Below are 8,015 nucleotides of genomic sequence, written 5' to 3'. Positions count from 1 at the left end.
GTTTAGAGGTAGAGAAATGGGAGGGAACTCCCGTTTTCCAAGGAATGTACTTGGCCTTTTGAGCAGCCAGGGGATAGGCTACTGTATACTGAGAGAAATGCTGAAACGCAAGTCAGCTGATGGTAGGCTACTGTGTGCGCATTTCCCAGAAACGGGCCAGTACGTTTGAATTGCGGGAATCGACAGGACAAAGGAAGTCACTGTGTCTTTGTGCACTTCGCACCTACTCTTTATTTTCTTGATCTGGCTACAGCTCAACCCTAAATGTGTAAAAGATATTCTTCTTACACTTACAAGGTTCAAAGGAGGATGAAGACAACTATCAATGTTTTAACTTGAGTTTGGTTGGTCTTCTTTGCGTTTTCTGTTTGTCGTATCTAGTTTCACCTTGATTGATACAGTTTTGGAGTTTTTTCACTTCTCCAGTGGACGAGGTGTGTCGGTTAATATGATTGTGGTGATTTTTTTGTTTGTGTATGTACGTGTGTGATGATACTTTTATGAAATGTTAATATTTTAGTGGGTTTTTAACCTGATTAGATTTTCCATCAGTCCACAATGCCCTTAAAGAGCGACTGCCCCTAAAAAGCAATTTCTCGTTTTGAAAATGGCCTATAATGGGATTGATATAAGTCAGACATTCTACTGTCAAAATTGACTACAAAATGTGAATAGGATAATTTGGGTCATAAATTTAGTCTCATCCAGATTTGTAAAATGTCAGGAAAAAAAATGTATGTTCTGGAATGAAGGGTACCATAACAGTTTTCCTTGGGTTTGGTAATGCCCATGGTCAGTTTTGTTTGACATTCGATATCCCTATGTGACTAGTTAGGGACCACAATATTTTAAAGGTGAATAGCTCCAAACTTCAATAAATTAAAAACCTCAAACCAATTATAAATTGTAGAAATTCATATACAAATATTGAAAACATTTAATGAGAGAACTAAAATATGGGCAACATGAAAATATTGTCCCATTTATATTGCGTATTTCATTGACGGTCCCTAACTATCCCCAGAGATAGGCTATCCAAAGTCAAACCAACTTTGCCACAGTCGCACACTAGTCTGCTGAAGCTAATTACCTAAATAATTTGTCTAACTCTTCCCACCTGCGAACACACACAAGCGACACCCACAACAAACCACACCCCGAAACCAACTCGCGTTTGAATTCAGTCATGGACGCTAGCATTTCTTAATGAACCAAATCTAAAACAAGGCCAAATCAGGAAGTGCAATCGCCCTTTAAAATCAAAGTAACATAAATGACTACTCAGACAAATATTTTATGGGCTAACAATTTTTTTGCTAGAATATTTTATCAGACACACTACAGTACCATTGATGTTGCTCTACCCAACTCGGTCTCTGTCTCTCCCTTGCTCTCTCACTTTCTCCCATGCTCTCTCTCTATCTCTATGTCTCTCTCTTTCTCTCTCTCCCAGAATGTCCGCATTTTTAAGACTTTAGAATAGCAGTTTAGTCGTTGTTTTTTCAGCTCAGTGGAAGACAGTATAATCACCATGGTCCCATGCAACCATGGATGTCATTAGCTAGGTTTCCATCTAATTGGCGACAGAGTTTCATGTGCATATTTTCTTGATGCAGATTTTTTAATATTCGCATTTCCCCACCAGTGGTGTGTTTCCACCAAACGGACTTGTTGCGGATAAAAATCAGGGCGTGATGACGTAGTGCACACATAAAGTCATGTACCGAATAAAAATCTGACGTCCAATGTGTTTCCATCGCATTTTGCACTCTACCGATAGTTTTGTTAGTGCAGGTAAGTTAGATTACATGATGAGATTATTATGGATAAGAGCGAGAATATTTTTTGTTGTCAAACAGCAGTCAAGCATTGATCATCATGTCACCAGAATAAGACCCTCGATATTTACTGGAAAGGAGCATCAAGCTCATCACCTTGCGCTTTCACCACCCTGTGAAGGTCATCATAAGTCATAGTGTTAGGACCACACAGCATGTCATCGCATGACTCCAAGTTTACTTCGATACGATGGTTATTATATCAATATTTGCGCATAAAAGCGTTTCCACTGACAATTCTCGCATTCTTAATTTTACCGACACAAAAAGATCCCACCTTGTCTAGCGCATTTTGTTTTGTCGACATTTAGAAAGTTTACCCAAAAATGTTATCCGACATGTACTTTATTTGCAGAAAAAGGTTGGATGGAAACCTGGTTAGTGCCCTACTATGATGTGAACAGGCCTCCTCTACATGTTACATTAACTGTGTCCATTGGAGGTCCATGCTGTAGGTGCCTGGTGTTTGGAATAGCTTGTGACAACTGCAGTAAAATTAGAACAGATAAACAAGCCTTTTGTTTTGTTCTTTACGTGTAAAATTATTATTTCACTCTGTAGGTTTTTGAATAATGAAAATGAAAATACCATGTTGCATTCGAGGAATCAGTATGTTTTTGTATTGACTTTTGTGTTCTCATCCATGTATTAAACAGAGGTTAGGACATTCAGTTATACTATCCCCAACTAGTCCATGGTGTAATTATTAAAAAGAGATCGTTAATTTTGTTGTTGACCATGTCACGAGAAAGATGAGTTAAAATCATATCAATAGTATACTAACCCTATATACACACACAGAGCGTACAAAACATTAGGAACACCTACCTAATATTGTTTTGCACCCCCTTTTGTCCCCAGAACAGACTCAATTCGTCAGGGCGTGGACTCTACAAGGTGTCGAAAGCGTTCCACAGGGATGCAGGCCCATGTTGACTCCAATGCTTCCCACAGTTGTGTCAAGTTGGCTGGATGTCCTTTGGGTAGTGGGCCATTATTGATACACAAGGTAAACTTAAGTGTTAAAAACCCAGGAGCATTGCAGTTCTTGACACATTTAAACTGGTGCGCCTGGCACCTACCCCATTCAAAGGCACTTAAATCCTTTGTCTTGCCTATTCACCCTCTGAATGGCAGACATACACAATCTATGTCTCAATTGTCTCAAGGCTTAACAATCATTCTTTAACCTGTCTCCTCCCCTTCATCTATACTGATTGAAGGGACTCTAAGTTTACTTCGATATGATGGTTAATATATCAATATTTACGCATAAATGAGATTCCACCGCCTTTTCTCGCATTATTAATTTTACCAACACAAAAAGATCCCACCTTGTCTAGCGTATTTCGTTTTGTCGACATTTGGAAAGTTTACCGACAAATGTTCTGTTTCCATCAGGCCTGTCGTGTCATTTTGTATTTTACTCACATGAAAAGGTTGGATTGAAACCTGGTTAGTGCCCTACTATGATGTGAACAGGCCTCCTCTACATGTTACATTAACTGGATTCACCTGGTCAGTCTATGTCATGGAAAGTGTTCCTAATGTTTTGTACACTCAGTGTATTTGAAGGGGGAGTCTCAACAATGCTCATTTTGTCTCCATGCAGGTTATGGCCTTGTCACATTTACCATACCCTTTAATAAAGAATGCTGCCTGAATATATATATATATATATTACTGTAAGCTGACCAGGGTTCAAACTCAAGGGTTCACATTATAGTCTATGGCCTGGAGTATACAGTGCCTTCAGAAAGTATTTATACCCCTTGAATTATTCCACATGTTGTTGTGTTACAGACAGAATTCTAAATAAATAAAACATCTCACCCATCTACACACAGTCCTCCATAATGACAAAATAATGTATCGAAAATGGAATAGAAAGAAAATAGAAAATAGAAATATCTAATTTACATATGCATTCACACCCCTGAGTCAATATTTTGTAGATGTACCTTTGGCAGCGATACAGCTGTGAGTCTTTCTGGTTAAGAGTTTTCCAAACCTGGATCGTGCAACATTTGACCATTATTCTAATCAACATTATTCAAGCTCTGTCAAATTGGTTGTTCGTCATTGCTGGACAGACATTTTCAAGTCTTGTCATAGATTTTCAAGCAGATTTAAAACCTCTTAAGGATGGACCCTTTTTTAAAATTTTTGTTTAAAATGACATACCCAAACCTAACTGCCTGTAGCTCAGGACCTGAAGCAAGGATATGCATATTCTTGATACTGTACCATTTGAAAGGAAACACTTCGAAGTTTGTGGAAATGTGAAATGAATGCAGGATGATATAACTCATCAGATCTGCTTAAAGATAATACAAAGAAAAAAACATGCGTTTTTTTAATTTATTTTTTGTTCCGTCATCTTTGAAATGCAAAAGAAAGGTCACAATGTATTATTCCAGTTTAGGCTCAATTTAGATTTTGGCCACTAAATGGCAGCAGTGTATGTGCAAAGTTTTAGACTGATCCAATGAACCAATTTCATTTCTGTTCAAAATGTTGTGTCAAGTCTGCCCAAATGTGCCTAATTGGTTTATTGATACATTTTCAAGTTCATAACTGTGCACTCTCCTCAAACAATAGCAGGTGAATTCATCTCCCAGTGTCTGGTGGAAAGCAGACTGAACCAGGTTTTCCACTAGGATTTTGCCTGTGTTTCTTTTTTATCCTGAAAAACTCCACACTCCTTAACAATATCAAGCATACCCATAACATGATGCAGCCACCACTATGCTTGAAAATATGGAGAGTGGTTCTCAGTAATGTGTTGTATTGGATTTGCCCCAAACATAACATTTTGTATTTATGACAAAGTATTTAATACAACACTTTGCAGTATTACTTTAGTGTCTTGTTTGCAAACAGGATGCATGTTTTGGAATGTTTGTAGTCTGTACAGGCTTCCTTCTTTTTACTCTGTCAATTAGGTTAGTTTTGTGGAGTAACAGCAATGTTGTTGCTCTATCCTCAGTTTTCTTCTATCACAGGCATTATACTATGTAACTGTTTTAAAGTCACCATTGGTATCATGGTGAAACCCCTAAGTGGTTTCCTTCCTCTCCGGCAACTGAGTTAGGAAGGACACCTGTATCTTTGTAGTGACTGGGTGTATTGATACACCATCCACAGTCTGATTAATAACTTCACCATGCTTAAAGGGATACTAAATGGCTGCTTTTTATATTTTTACCCATCTACCAATATGGGCCCTTCTTTGCGAGGCATTGGAAAACCTCCCTGGTCTTTATGGTTGAATCTGTGTTTGAAATTCACTGCTCGACTGAGGGATCTTACAATTATCTCAATGTGTGGGGTACAGAGATGAGGTAGTCATTCAAAAATCATGTTAAACACAGAGTGAGTCCATGGAACTTATTACTTGACTTGACAAGCACATGTTTACTGCTGAACTTATTTAAGCTTGCATAACAAAGGGGTTGAATACTTATTGACTGAAGACAGTTCAGCTTTTCATTTTTAATTAATTTGTAAATATTTAAAAAATATATATATATTCCACTTTGACATTATGGGGTATTGTATGTAGGCCATTGACAAACACATCTAAATTGACTCTATTTTAAATTCAGGCTGTAACACAACAAAATGTGGACTAAGTCAAGGGGTATGAATACTTTCTGAAGGCACTGTATAGTATACTGTATGGCCTGGACTAGGGCCTGGAGTTTTTCTCTTCCCCCTAGTAATGTGAATTGAACAGTAGGCCTATTACTCATTCTTTCTACTGTTTCATGCTTAGCGAAGTCATCAGACAATGCTAACCTCTACAGTAAACACTGATGTGGTCTTATTACTGTGTTATGTTGGAAGGCTAATGGACGCATTTATCCATTTGAGAAGTAATAGAAAAGATCACTTGTCAAAAAGTGTTGTAGTTTGTTTCTTACCTTTCGCATCCTTAGGTTTGGTTCTTTTTTAATTGGGCTTTTCTGTCTGCTCCGTATTCTCTGTCCGATGATGTTTATCATGTGACTTTGTATTGTGTCTTAATGACTATAAACTAGTGTCAGATAAAGATTTACATCTGCCACCCAAACCTGGCTTGTGTCATAATGACTATGAACTAGTGTCGTGTCTTTGGCGTCATTAAAAGTGAAGACTGTTATTTTAGAAAATCAATTCTCTGTAATTATTATTAAGTGATTAAACTAATCATGTAAATGCAATTAACTAGGAAGTCAGGGCACCATGGAAAATCTTCAGATTACAAAGTTATAATTTTCTGAATATAACTCTTCAGATATTTTAATATCTGATCAATTAGTCTTCTATTAATGAATTATTCTTTACCTCAGGTCAGTCTCATTCCAAGCGATTGTAAATTGTTGGTTATCTGCACGAACCGAGCCTTTAATATGAATCATCCATACACCAATTGGCTTAATCATTTATTTACTAACTAACTAACTAAATAATCACAGAAATGCATAAACAAAAAAACAGTAGATATATGTTACTAACAAGGATAGGGAAGATCCCTAGTGGGCTATAAGCCGATATGACGGCTTGGTGGACAAAGGGAAGTGGGTGTGGACTGAGCAAGAGCTGGAAAGACAAAAGGGGTCACTACCCACAGTTAATAATATTAATTGAAATGCTAATCCTTTGCACATGAAGGCTTACTCATTCGGGAATAATTGCAATCAATATACACTGCTCAAAAAAATAAAGGGAACACTTAAACAACACAATGTAACTCCAAGTCAATCACACTTCTGTGAAATCAAACTTTCCACTTAGGAAGTAACACTGATTGACAATACATTTCACATGCTGTTGTGCAAATGGAATAGACAACAGGTGGAAATTATAGGCAATTAGCAAGACACCCCCAATAAAGGAGTGGTTCTGCAGGTGGGGACCACAGACCACTTCTCAGTTCCTTCTCAGTTCCTTCCTGGCTGATGTTTTGGTCACTTTTGAATGCTGGCGGTGCTTTCACTCTAGTGGTAGCATGAGACGGAGTCTACAACCCACACAAGTGGCTCAGGTAGTGCAGCTCATCCAGGATGGCACATCAATGCAAGCTGTGGCAAGAAGGTTTGCTGCGTCTGTCAGCGTAGTGTCCAGAGCATGGAGGCGCTACCAGGAGACAGGCCAGTACATCAGGAGACGTGGAGGAGGCCGTAGGAGGGCAATAACCCAGGAGGGCAATAACCCGCCGTAGGAGGGCAATAACCCGCCTTTGTGCAAGGAGGAGCAGGAGAAGCACTGCCAGAGCCCTGCAAAATGACCTCCAGCAGGCCACAAATGTGCATGTTTCTGCTCAAACGGTCAGAAACAGACTCCATGAGGGTGGTATGAGGGCCCGACGTCCACAGGTGGGGGTTGTGCTTACAGCCCAACACCATGCAGGACGTTTGGCATTTGCCAGAGAACACCAAGATTGGAAAATTCGCCACTGGCGCCCTGTGCTCTTCACAGATGAAAGCAGGTTCACACTGAGCACGTGACAGACGTGACAGAGTCTGGAGACGCCGTGGAGAACTTCTGCTGCCTGCAACATCCTCCAGCATGACCGGTTTGGCGGTGGGTCAGTCATGGGGTTTAATAAGATTATTTCTTTCATTCAGATCTAGGATGTGTTGTTTAAGTGTTCCCTTAATTTTTTTGAGCAGTATATATGTACGCCCATGTGTCGTGATCTTTCCTGTTGGAATCCGGTCCGTTTGCTGGAGAGTCAGTTCATCTGCTACTCTTTCTCTCTCTCTCTGTTTCCCTGAAGATCAAAGTCTTTCATGGTTAGAACGGATACTTCAGAGTACCATTCAGAAATGTTCTCATAGAATAAATGTTTCGGCGGTTGTCGGTATTCGCATCCCAGGTTGACATAATTTCTAGCTGCAGACTAGTAATTAGTATCTAATAACTATTCCCAATCACAGCTCACGCTGTGTGTTTGCTTAGTCTAAACTCAGACCTGTGCCCCTCAGTTTACACCGATGTACGCGTGGTCTCGAGGATTTCCTCAGGAGGGGGTTTTATTCGTAACAGCAGAAAAGGCGGTTCTATGATGCCTGATCATGTCTGTGCTCACGGGGGCGGGCCAATGACTTAGTTAAACTTTAAAGCGAATACAATTCTTTCACATTAAAAGTTTAACATCACATTACATCATTTCACAAATAGTTTCATCTT

The sequence above is a fragment of the Salmo trutta genome, chromosome 16, assembly GCF_901001165.1.
Source record: "Salmo trutta chromosome 16, fSalTru1.1, whole genome shotgun sequence".
Taxonomy (NCBI): Eukaryota; Metazoa; Chordata; class Actinopteri; order Salmoniformes; family Salmonidae; genus Salmo; species Salmo trutta.
Note: the sequence above shows the minus strand (reverse complement) of the source record.